The sequence below is a fragment of the Solanum tuberosum genome, unplaced genomic scaffold (genome assembly GCF_000226075.1).
Source record: "Solanum tuberosum cultivar DM 1-3 516 R44 unplaced genomic scaffold, SolTub_3.0 scf00032, whole genome shotgun sequence".
Taxonomy (NCBI): Eukaryota; Viridiplantae; Streptophyta; class Magnoliopsida; order Solanales; family Solanaceae; genus Solanum; species Solanum tuberosum.
Genome location: NW_006238958.1, coordinates 2,414,241 through 2,425,956, shown reverse-complemented (window position 1 = coordinate 2,425,956; position 11,716 = coordinate 2,414,241). Strand labels below are relative to the sequence as shown.

Here is an 11,716-nt window from a genome sequence, read left to right as displayed (position 1 = left end):
GTTATTAATACACTTTCATTTGTCCATTCTATATCTAAATAAATTTTGACCAAATAAATAAATAACTTTCCAAAATTCTGACACAGTTTGGGTTATAAATATCTAACTTTTGACCAAATAAATAAATGACTTTCTATAGAAATAATCCGATCTATGGCTTCATCGAGGAGGAAGTTCGTGTCCGGCTGGTCAGAGACGCACCTCGTAATGCACCTCTGGACAGGATTGACCGCATCGCATCAATTAAGCGGTTAGCCACTGCACTACGTAGAGCTAGGTTGGTCAAGTAATGCAGTGGTTTACAATAAAACATCTTGTTTGATGCGGACAATCCTTTCCAAGAGATGCAAGGAATCAACGAGTACAAGATCAGGATGAGAAGTTGAACTCGTTTATTATACCAAAAAAACAAAGATAGTTTGCTGAGACCAAAAACAAGGAGAAAAAACTTGAGTACTGACAAGTTGTCATTATGTCTCAACTTTGATGTGATTGCAATTACATGCTTCATAGTTAAGAGACAAGTAAGAAATATGGTAATCCTACTTTTTAGCTCTCTTCAGAAGTAATCGTAGGGAAAATATCCCCAAAGCAAATGTCTGCCAAAACCACCCTCTTGCATTTGCAGGATCTATTGTTTTTGCAACATTCCATGCATATATAGCTTCACCTACGTGTGCAGCAGCCGCTAGAACAAAAATCACTTTCAATGCCAACATAGAGCGAAAGAAGAAGAGGTGAACTGCTCTAATAAAGGGAATGGGTCCATAGTCGGGCAGATATGCAGCAGCAAACAGCGCCGACATTCCAATCACACAAAACAGCCATGCCCATATTGTAGGTCCGTCCAAACTCCTCCGTTTTCTTTCTTGCCAATATGCAATAGTTGCAGCCATGCCCTCCTTAGAACTCACCATTGGGACGTACCCAAGTTCCTCTTTTGCTTTTAGGAAAGAAAAGTAATGAGTGACACCAACCTAGCACAAGCAGAAAACCAAATATCAACTAGAATTCTACCTCTTATACAATTGTAGAGAAAAATGTTGTGTCCATGACCAGAGAGAGTTCACTATTGCTGGACAAAATTGAACGTCTGGTGTCAATACAGGTGTGAACAAGGAGAAGTACTGACTTAAGGGAACAAGTCTTGATGCAAGGTCAAACAATTAAGGTATTTAACCATTTGACAGTTTTTGACCAATAAAGACCATCTTCGTAACAAAAAGAAAAAAGAATCTGGTACATTTGCCCAAGTAGATATGCACGAGTTATAGATATATTATCCAATTCCACAGTAGTAAGAAATGTCATAAACTGAGTAAAAGCCGGTGGAAAGATATGTAGTATATAAAACTGGTTTTTGATAATGCCAGTGAAGCCTATTCATTTGAATAAAAGAAGCAAAAATAGATTCAAATATGAAGCACTAACCTTGTAGACTTCAGTAGGAAGGATCAGAGGTTGAGGAAGCCACCTACTATTCAACCAAGGATACAGAAAGGAGTAGAAAGCCCAGAAAATTTTTCCCAGAAGAAGAGCATGAGAGACAGCTAGTGATGTCTTTGGTAGATCATAATCCAGGCTTTTCAGTAAAGGGCGAAGGAACTCGAAACTGTTGATGGGAGAACCTGCAACAGAAGATCATTGATGAAGGAAGGTGATGCAGACATGCAGTAAGTAACAAGTAAAAACTGCTCTGCTTATAGAAACATTTTTTACTCTGATAAGCAATTAGATTCTTAGGTCTTTGGAGAATCCTAAAAAAATAATCTTAATTAGAAATTAGTAATTACACCTCTACTTGGTCCGAAACAAGATTCCACATTCCTACACAACAAATATAAGCCAACGAGTATTTACCATCTGATATAAAATAAGGTTGACCAGCAGCAATTGGAAGCCCTTCTCTGCCAGGGATGTCATCCAAAAGTCCCATGCTAGCCAATAAAAGCGCCAATACAAGATCGTCGACGTACACCCAATCTGATTTTACATTTGGTGAACCGATTTTAAAGGGAAACAGACCTAGCTTTGTAAGAGTTATGATCCTCGGCAGGTGCCTTTCTTCACCTGGACCATATATAGCAGCTGGACGAATTGCGCAGGTGTAAAGGCATTTGCCATTCTTCTTACTGTGCAATGAACATACATGCCGAGAAGAGAGAAAGCAACCATATAAATTATGTCAATACAACATCAAGTAGCAGTTCTTGCTGTGAACAATCATAAATATACGTATACACACACAGGCCTGAAAAGGCCAAACAGCTATTGAGGGGTTACTAGCATCACTACAAAGGGTTTTGGCAGCTTTTTGTCATACATGTTTGCACTAGCAGAAACTGATTAAAAAATGTTTGCACTGGCAAAGGAAAGCCGATGAGATTTTGCTCATTTTGTTTTTTCTATCAAAAGGAAACTTATCTTCCAGTTAAAAACAATCTTGCAAATGCAACTATTCAGTCTAGACATCTAGCTATTTTCTATAGTATGTAGCATATGGTACAGCATGATAGGTCAATCCTGAGGGAAATATAAAAAAGAGTCAAAACTTATAATGCATCTAAGGGAAAGGGGATGCCTTATATGTCTAGTTTCTATTACATTGTATAAAGAGGGAGTAAAGCTCTCTATAGCATACATTTGCAGGATATATTACGGTGGATTGTGAATGAAATGTTCCTGTAAAGATAACTTACGTGAAGGGACGACCGTTACTCTTTAGGACCAATTGTTCAGCAATGGATTTGCTTCGTCCATATGGATCAACATGGTCATCTATTGGGAAATAAGGTAGATTCTCATTGCCATTAACAATTTCCTTACCACCATAAACAACATTAGGTGTGCTGACATACACAAGCCTCTTAATCTGATGGTCAAGGCAAGCATCAATAATGTGGCAGGTTCCATTAATATTAACCTCATCAACACGACTATATTGGAGCATCTCTTTCCCCGACATGCCATAGGAAGCAAGATGGAAAACACAATCTGACCCTCGTAGCGCTTTCTGGACATGTTGTTTGTTTGTTATATCCCCTGAAATTTGAAAACCAAGCAAATTGAGTAGCTGCAGAAAGGACTCGGTGTAAATACTGTATCATCAGTTTCCGCAATCATAACAAGAGGACTATAAACTAGTTATCAATTTCTAAACACAGACAAATTCCTTAATAATCAATCAATGAATCAACTATATATGTCTCACCAAATAAAGCACTAACTCATGATCCTTTTGTTACTTGTATAGATCGTAATTGGGATTTTAGTCCGCCAAATGAAACCAATGTTGAATTACAGGATAAATAGAGAAGCAAACAGAAAGGGGGAATATTTTGAGCAAGAATCATCAGTCAACCCAATACAAAATGTGAATTTCCAAATTGAATGACAAAAGTTGACTGTTTTAATCAAAGAAGAGGAAATGTCGAAAAGGGGATACCTTGGATGAGGTGAACCCCATATTGAGTGAGTTGAGATGACCAAGGAGAATGGGTTCTAAGATCAAATGCTTTAACAAGACGAGCACCCCTTCTGACCAGTTCAAGACAAAGTGCGGCGCCTATAAAGCCCAGTCCACCTGTAACCACGAAACTGTAGTTTTCTATCCCTTCGTTTTCGCTCAGATGCATTTTTCTTCCCCCTACTATACTGCTACTCCTACGTTTCCCCAAAATCTAACAAAGTTTTTCCTCTTTCGGAACGACAACACAGTAGTACTACTTGACCTGCTCACCCCCATTTTATGGATAGATTTGCTCTATTGTATTCCAAATAATTTACATTATCAATTTTTTCAAACTTATTTACCTAGCGTTTCACTATAAATTTTTAATTACTTTCGCTATCCACTTTTAATTATCATGTCACTTAGGTTAAAAATGGATAAAAAATTATTTATAAAATAAGTTTGAGGGTAATAGGACCTTAGTATAGTATAAGTGTGTCTCTGGAATTTCGAGCATAAGTTGGGGTACTTATGCATTTTCCCAAAAAGAAAACTATAACAATTAAAAGTGAACGAAGGTAGTATTTTTTGGTAAGTTATTTTTGGGTGAACTTTTATAATGTCTAGATTTTGGAAGAAATACTTCATTTTTTTCAACAAAAAAAAACATATAATTTATACCCATAAATTCTAAAAAAGTAATAATAATTAAAATTACTCATAAGTTTGTGTTATCATTTTATAATGAATTAAAAATAACCTTATCACATAACTGATGAATCAACAACATTAAAAACAACTTGTTAGAGTAGTATTTACAATTTAAAAGTGATAATGTAAAATTAATAGTAAATTCTTTATAAGTTTTTTTGAAGATCTAAAAACCATGTTTCTTGGGTGCTAATTAATTAATCATTTATTTATCGATCATGGGAGCCACTATCCCATTACTCGTTGCTCTCACGTATTGAACAAAATATTAAAATCAAGTTTTTATGTTATGTTATACCTTATTCACTTTATTATATATATTTTTATAATATTATTTTGTCCTACAATATCTCATTATACAGAAATTTTGACTATAAAATGTGTCACGTCCAACAATGAAATCTACTCATCACTGTTTCGTCTTCAAATACTTTTAATTTTAAATAAAGTTAGAATCGTTAATTAAAGATTTTGAGTTTGATCATTCTAACATTAGTTTGATCTTTTGACGAGTGTGTTTGTAACAAATTTTAAAGTGAAAGAAAATAAATTGCAATCACAATAAAATAAGAAGAAACACAACTTCATTGATAAAGATTGCGGGTACAATTCTGTTCCTCCCTTGATTCTACTCTCCTAAGATTTATCCACGATTCGAGGCCGTTAGTAGCGTATTTCTCGAACTAGGATGATTTAGATTTGATCTCTATATGAATATTCCATAAATTTTATGGAATATATTGAGATATCTTTCCAAGGGAATATAGTACCCTTTATATAGGCATGAAGTAGGGTTTAGGGTTTAGCCTCCAAGAATTCTAATTGGAATTGAATACATATTTTAACAGAGTCCAACAAAATTTCAATGTCTACAGAGTGAAAGACCTTATTATGTGTTTTTATATATTGTGCAAATCCAAATGCATGCATTACTTAAAATCTTTCACAAATTACTCAAGAACTGATCATCCACCTACAAGATTATGTAACAAAGAGTACATGCATCAAACTGAATCGAAAACTCTTCCATTGTATACACTATGTTGAGGAAATTAATTAAGAGAACAAATTTGGTATTCATTCAATTAAAGAAGGAGAATTTGTTAAAAGTGAAATTAGAAGAGTAAGAAGCAGCGTAAGCTTGAAGAAGTTCATTTTGAGGTGACCAAAAATCAGCTTTAAGACCACTTCTCCTTATTGCTTTTAGTATTCTGTTTTTGTGTGCATACCCCATCACAACCACTTTCTCACTCTTCCCTTCCACTTCTACTTTATCTATTCCTGCATCATAATTAAACACATATCAATATCTCAAATTTAATTATAACATATTTAATATATAATTAATGATTACCTTTTAATTTAGAGAGACATTTCCTCACTCTTTTCTCATGTATTCCAACCATCTCTACCTTCAATTCAACTGTCTGCATGCCACAAAACAAACTCAAAAATATTAGTAATTTCAAGTGTCTAATGTGTTAGGTACTAAATATTATTGGATCGAATCGACCTTTGATATATTGTAAAGGAACAACTGGAAATTAGAAAGATGATAAGTGAGTGTACAAACCTCCATGTTCATGATCGATGGAGTGACTAATTAAGCAACAAACAAGGTGGAATGATAGAGTGAGGAAGTAGTGTGTGTGTGCTGGAAAATGGCACAAAGGAAGAAGAATAATGGATAAAACAATTTGCAAGAGAGGTAACATATATATATGTAGACAAAAGTAGCTAAGGGGAATAAACATCAAAGTGAATCTTGGTGATGGGAATGATCTGCTTTTTTTTTTTGTGCTTTATTAAAAGGATCAGTAGATTGCAAGGAAAACCATTTAACAAGAAATCTACTCTCATCCACATCCAAATCACACCTTTTAATTTCTTATTTTGTTGGTTCCGTTTGGTTGGAAATAAGCTATCCCATGATTAATTATTCAGGGATAACTTATCCCATCACTATGATATAAATAAGTTATCCCAAACAAAGAGATCAAAAGTTAGCAACATAATAGTATAAGTTGGTAGTATGGTGAAGGCAGGTCGAGCTAGCTTCAAAGGTCCCCTCTTTCTTTGATAATGTGCATAAAAGCAATGTGGGCGTTAGTTAAGAATCATTCCCAATGATTAGCCTTTGACGAGTCCAACTTTGCTTTTTCTCTACCTACATCTAGAAAAAAAGAAAAATTAGCTATGTGATTTATCTTTTTTAATTAATTATTAACCTACATATGGTATGGTTTCTTGAACAAAAAGAGGAAATGAAATTAAAATTTAAAGCTACCTAGCCGGTCTAAGCTAATAAATTAATTAGGAGGGCCAAGTTTTATTACTTAGCGCAGCTGTTTCTCTTAGTTGTTATGATTTTACTTAGGATACAATTAATAAACAATAACAAGTCGTTTGATCGATAGTTATTTATGTATGAAACTCTATATTACTTATACATGTATAACTCTAATTATCAGCAACCAAATGAAATGTTCATCTATAATTTCCAACAAACTAAAACATGGGATTGCTAAACCTTAAACAATTGATTTTGAAAAGATATGTCAAACTGGTCATGTCCAAAGATAAGGGAACAAGACAAAAGCTATATGTGCAGGAAGACAGAAGATCCCATTGTATTTTTCTATGCATCTCAAGAAGCTAGATATGTGTGGGGATTACTCGATAGTAGTATTATATTTATATACTTTCTCTTTTGTTTTTATTATATAAGTAATTCTTTGAATATAATAAATTGAACGTTTTGAAAAATATGTTTGAATCTCTTTATCACTTCTTTTGGACAATGTTTCTCCTTTAATTTCTTGATCACTAATTCTGGCATATCCTCGGGAATTTCAACATTTGCTTTGCTCAAAAATCAAATTTGAAATACTACAATCTCATTTTCAGTTGAAGGTTTAATTCATTTGCTTTCCCTCACTACTCTTCTTGAAAAAGAAAAACCATATTATTGGTCCACATGATGACATCGATCGATCGTACGTTATTTGTTGATTGTTTATGTTAGAAAATGGGTATTTAATCTAATTAACTCAATTTCAAATGTTAAAAAACAACAACTCATCAATCAACCATTGTGAAGACTGAAAGTTAACAAAACATATCTAGTTTTCAATTATTTTTAGTTGTTCTGGAAATATGGCTTACATAATCAAGTATGGGCAACTAATTTATCAAGAATTTCATTGAATGATCCATAATCAAGTAATTAACTTAACAAACAAAATTCAGCACTAAGTTACACTATATAAACTGCAACAGAAACTGGCAGAATCAGACAACTTGGGCGGGCAATCATTCTAATGAGACGACAGCAACACCATTTGAGTGTAACTTGGTTACTACAAAGTGAACTGACCTTGAGGAAATATATCCGTCGACTTCTTCAAAGAAGGATTCACACAAAGAAGAGTGTCAAGTGAGGTGCCTTGTAGCAGCTGATGAGGGCATGGGAAAGCAGGTGTTCCAGCTAGGACTGACGTTATAAATTGCCACATCGAATAAAAACAGACATCTCTTCTTCCTCCATTTAGCTGCTTCAATCTGTTATGTATCTTTATTAGGACACAAGATGAAACTACTAGGTAAACCAAACACTAGTAGTACTCATTAAATTTATTTTTCTATTTCATCATACAACAATTCCATTTTCTCCCACAAGACTAACCCCCAAGACTCTGAAAAGATATATAAAGAAATTAGTTTTAAGCTATGTTGCTCCAACTCCTCTTCTGGTTATGTGTCGAATCCTCCATAAGAAATTAGTTTAAAGCTGTGCAGGTGCTTTTGGCTGCATTCCAGCACATAAAAGCCTGCAAAATAGGTGCATTTTGGCTGTTCCTTCAGCAGCTATAAATTAGTTCATTTTCAGCACCATTTAAGCACAATTGTCAGCATCCCCAGGATAAATTAGTCCCAGGATTATAATCCAAAACTATAATCCTGTGATAACTTTGTTCGCGAACCAAACGAACCCCCAGTGAACTGAAGGAGAAAAGAGCAGAATTCACTCAAAGTGAGTGTCTCCTTATTCTTACAGGAGCTGATGAGGACATGGAAAAGCAGTGTTCCAGCTAGGTCTGACGTTACAAATCAACCTTAAGATGAGAACACACATCTCTGCTGCCATTAGGCTGTTTGAATCTGTAATGCATCTTTCTTTGGACATGACATCATACTACTAAATGCCAATACTATTTTTGAGAAAATCGGTCCTAAAAACCTCCCCCCCCCCCCCCCCACCCAACCTATACCCGAAATCCCAACTACACACTCCAACTTTACGGGTGTCCTATCACCCCCCTAACATATTATTTGTCTATTTACTACACACTTGAGTGCTGACCTGTCATAGGAGGTGAGAACACCTCCTCTAGGCGAGTGAGAAGAGGCAATAGCCTTAAATTTTGACGAAAAAAAGTGTACTTCTCCAACGGTCATCTTCCCCAAGTTAAATAAACCATTTTTCCTTCTTTCCCACCATTAACCCTTGTTCCTTTTTTAAAAATTTCACGATTTTATTTCAATTTAAGGTAGGTTTTAGTTTTTTATTTTCATTTCTACTTTAAATCTTGTAATCTGCTCTAATTTCTTATTTAGAGTCTCTAATTTGAATTTTGAATTTACTTGAAATTCGTTAAAAATGGTGAATGAAAACTTGAATACGCTTTGTATGGATGAATCAGACATAATATTTCACACAATGTTGCTCTTAATTTAACGAATTAACAGAAACCCTAATAAAGCACAAACTCGAAATAAGGGACAAAGAACTAACCTTCACTAAATCAGTTGATAAACTACGTAATCAAGTTGAAAATACACACAAAAATGCTTTGATTCAAATGGAGAGAAGGAGATGAAAAGCTTCTCTTTGGGGTTTCTAACGTTTTTAGGAGGGAAATGGAGAAAAAAACAAGAATTGGGGGTTGAAGTGGGTGGGGACCCGTGCGTGCAAACACGCGAGACAATTTATTTGGTCTATGTGGACAGGGCAGCACTCAAGTGTGTAGTAAATAGACAAATAAAATGTTTAGGGGGTGATAAAGCACCCGTGAAGTTGGGATTTTGGGTATAGGTTGGGGTTTAGACCATTTTCTCTACTATTTTTCTAGGTAAGCCAAAAACTAGTGGGACTCATTAAATGATTTTTTCCATTTCTTCACACAACAAATCCATTTCTACTTTTCGTTTATTTTCTTCCAACAACATCCTGTAGAAGACAGCCTCCTCAGAATAAATCAACAACCAATCTTGGACCATATGAAACGCTCTTTTAAATATATTTTTTTCTTTAGAAATTAGGTTCCAATCATGGGGAAAAAATCATCTAAAGTGTATTATGTCTTCATTTGGACCAATTTAGCAAGTGGATTACAGGACAACAGGTTCCTATCATGACAAAAAAAAAACCAGAAAACGAAGTTCCAACTTCCTGTCTCTACTATCCTCAGTTTTCAGTGCTATATTGGCTGCATTTCAGCACATAATGCAGCAGCAATTTCGTGCGAAATAGGTGCATTTCGGCTGTTTTTTCAGCAGCTATAAATTAGTTCATTTTCAGCACCCTTTCAGCACAAGAAACAGATTATAGGATAAGAAAGCCATAAAGCAAAAAATTAAAACAAAGAAGAACACAAATGCTCTTCATTGGTCAATCCGCCAGAGACTTTATCAGCTTCTTTATCAAGGCTAAAATGTAAGGAAATCTACCTGATATATAAAAGAATGAACTCTAGACCAAAACCCTTTGCAACCTGTATCAGATAAGTGATAACAAAGCAAAAAGTGTTAGATCCGAGCAACAAAAATTTTAAGAGAAAAATGGAAAATTATGGGATAATAACTTCCAAAGAAAAGAACCTTACTGAGTTTCAAGTTTCAACCTTTTCATGTTATACATACCGCTGGAAGTGTCCATGTGTAATTTTTCTTTTCATTTATTTTCTTCTAACAGCATTCTGAAGAAGACAGCTTTCGCAGAACAAAACAAGAAGCAATTTTGGACAATATGCCTTTTCGCTTATCTTCAGAAAACTAGGTTCCAATTTAGCAAGTGGATTTCAGGACAATAGGTTCCTATCATGACAAAAAGAAAAAAACCAGAAAACTAGGTTCCAACTTCCTGTCTTTACTATCCTTAGTTTTCAGTGCTATTTTGGTGATCCAAAACAAAATCATTTCAGTGCTATATTGACTGCATTTCAGCACATAATGCAGCAGCAATTGCGTGCGAAATAGGTGCATTTTGGCTGTTTTTCAGCAGCTAATGCAGCTATAAATTAGTTCATTTTCAGCACCCTTTCAACACAATTTCAGCACCATTTAAGCACAATTTCAACACCATTTAAGCACAATTTTCACTACCCTAATTTTAAGACAAAGCTCAAGTAGATTTCATTATCCATGAAAAAAACAAAATCTTAGCAAGTGGATTTCAGAAAACTAGGTTCCAACTTCCTGTCTTGACTATCCTCAGTTTTCAGTGCTATTTTGGTGATCCAAAACAAAATAGGGAATCATTTGAACTGTAATTGTCTCTATTTACATGGTAAAACATTATCTACAAGTTTAGTACACACAGCACATTGGCTCCACTGAGAAGAGCTTTCTGTGGTGGGTCTGGCTTAAATGGTTGTTCACATGACCTACCGGGTCGTACTTCACCACAACAGCCTAAAAAATGCCCTCAGATCTGAAATTTGGTGAAAACAACCTTGGATCGACAGGCCCAGGGCAAACTAAAGGAGACAGTGAAAGCTCCTCATGGACATTGTTGCTGGATTTTCATATCAAAGACCTGAGAATATCTTGAAACGGTTCTTCCACCAGTTGATGTCACCCCTCGAATCAGGACCTTTCCATCTTTTTCAATCTCACAGTTGAACTCACCTGCAACAAGGGTTAAGGAGTTCACTTAATAAATATGATAAGATACCACCATAATCAGAGAAGTTTGTGAAAGTGTTTGCACCAATGGATACACTTCTGTAGTAAAATCAGAAAATAGGCTCAGTTAGTATGGAGAGCAAGATCTAAGAGGGCATCAGCCAATCTCATTTTCTGAGTGTTAGGCAGAGAAGTATGACATACAAGAATATTATCAGGATAACAATTTCTTCTAGGATGTTTTCATGGTTTCTAGACATCGAAAAAAGAACTAAATAAGAGTCGTAGCAAGGACAACATTGAGAGAGTAAATTCAGAAGCATCTCCACCTAATAATTGCCCAAATATTTCTTTCTCAAATAGACATCACGAGGTAGCATTACTGTCACGACCCGATTCCTCAAGTCATGATGGCACCTACTATAACCCACCAGTAGGTAAGCCAACCCGTAACCCAGAACAACAATACAATCCGGAAATCACCCTGGCAGTGGCTAAAATCAATTCCTTACCTCAAACGAAGCCTCTCCTCGCGTTTTTGAGATCACCGCTAGATTCCCCTCGAAATTCTCTTGAAGTTTGCCTTTTGAAGCACCTAATTTGGACTCAAAATGAAGGAGCAATCTGATGTTGAAGTTGAAGGAAAAA

The 11,716-nt window shown here is 35.2% G+C and overlaps 1 long non-coding RNA gene and 1 further gene across 4 annotated transcripts in view; both read right to left on the bottom strand.

The window, feature by feature from the left end:
* Nucleotides 1–375: 375 nt before the first annotated feature.
* On the bottom strand, nucleotides 376–3,764 carry LOC102583682 (short-chain dehydrogenase/reductase family 42E member 1).
* Nucleotides 3,765–5,148: 1,384 nt separating this feature from the next.
* LOC102581494 (uncharacterized) overlaps nucleotides 5,149–11,716 on the bottom strand; it is a 15,999-nt gene continuing 9,431 nt past the window's right edge. The window contains exons 2-7 of one of the 4 annotated variants that reach the window (XR_001472828.1): nucleotides 10,048–11,071; nucleotides 9,893–9,936; nucleotides 7,539–7,723; nucleotides 5,736–6,335; nucleotides 5,517–5,589; nucleotides 5,149–5,443 (exon numbers count right to left, since the gene is read on the bottom strand). This is a non-coding gene — a long non-coding RNA (uncharacterized lncRNA). Of the gene's footprint in view, nucleotides 5,444–5,516; nucleotides 5,590–5,735; nucleotides 6,336–7,538; nucleotides 7,724–9,892; nucleotides 11,072–11,716 lie in introns of all 4 variants that reach the window. The other 3 variants (XR_001472825.1, XR_001472827.1, XR_001472826.1) reach the window with 3 other exon arrangements.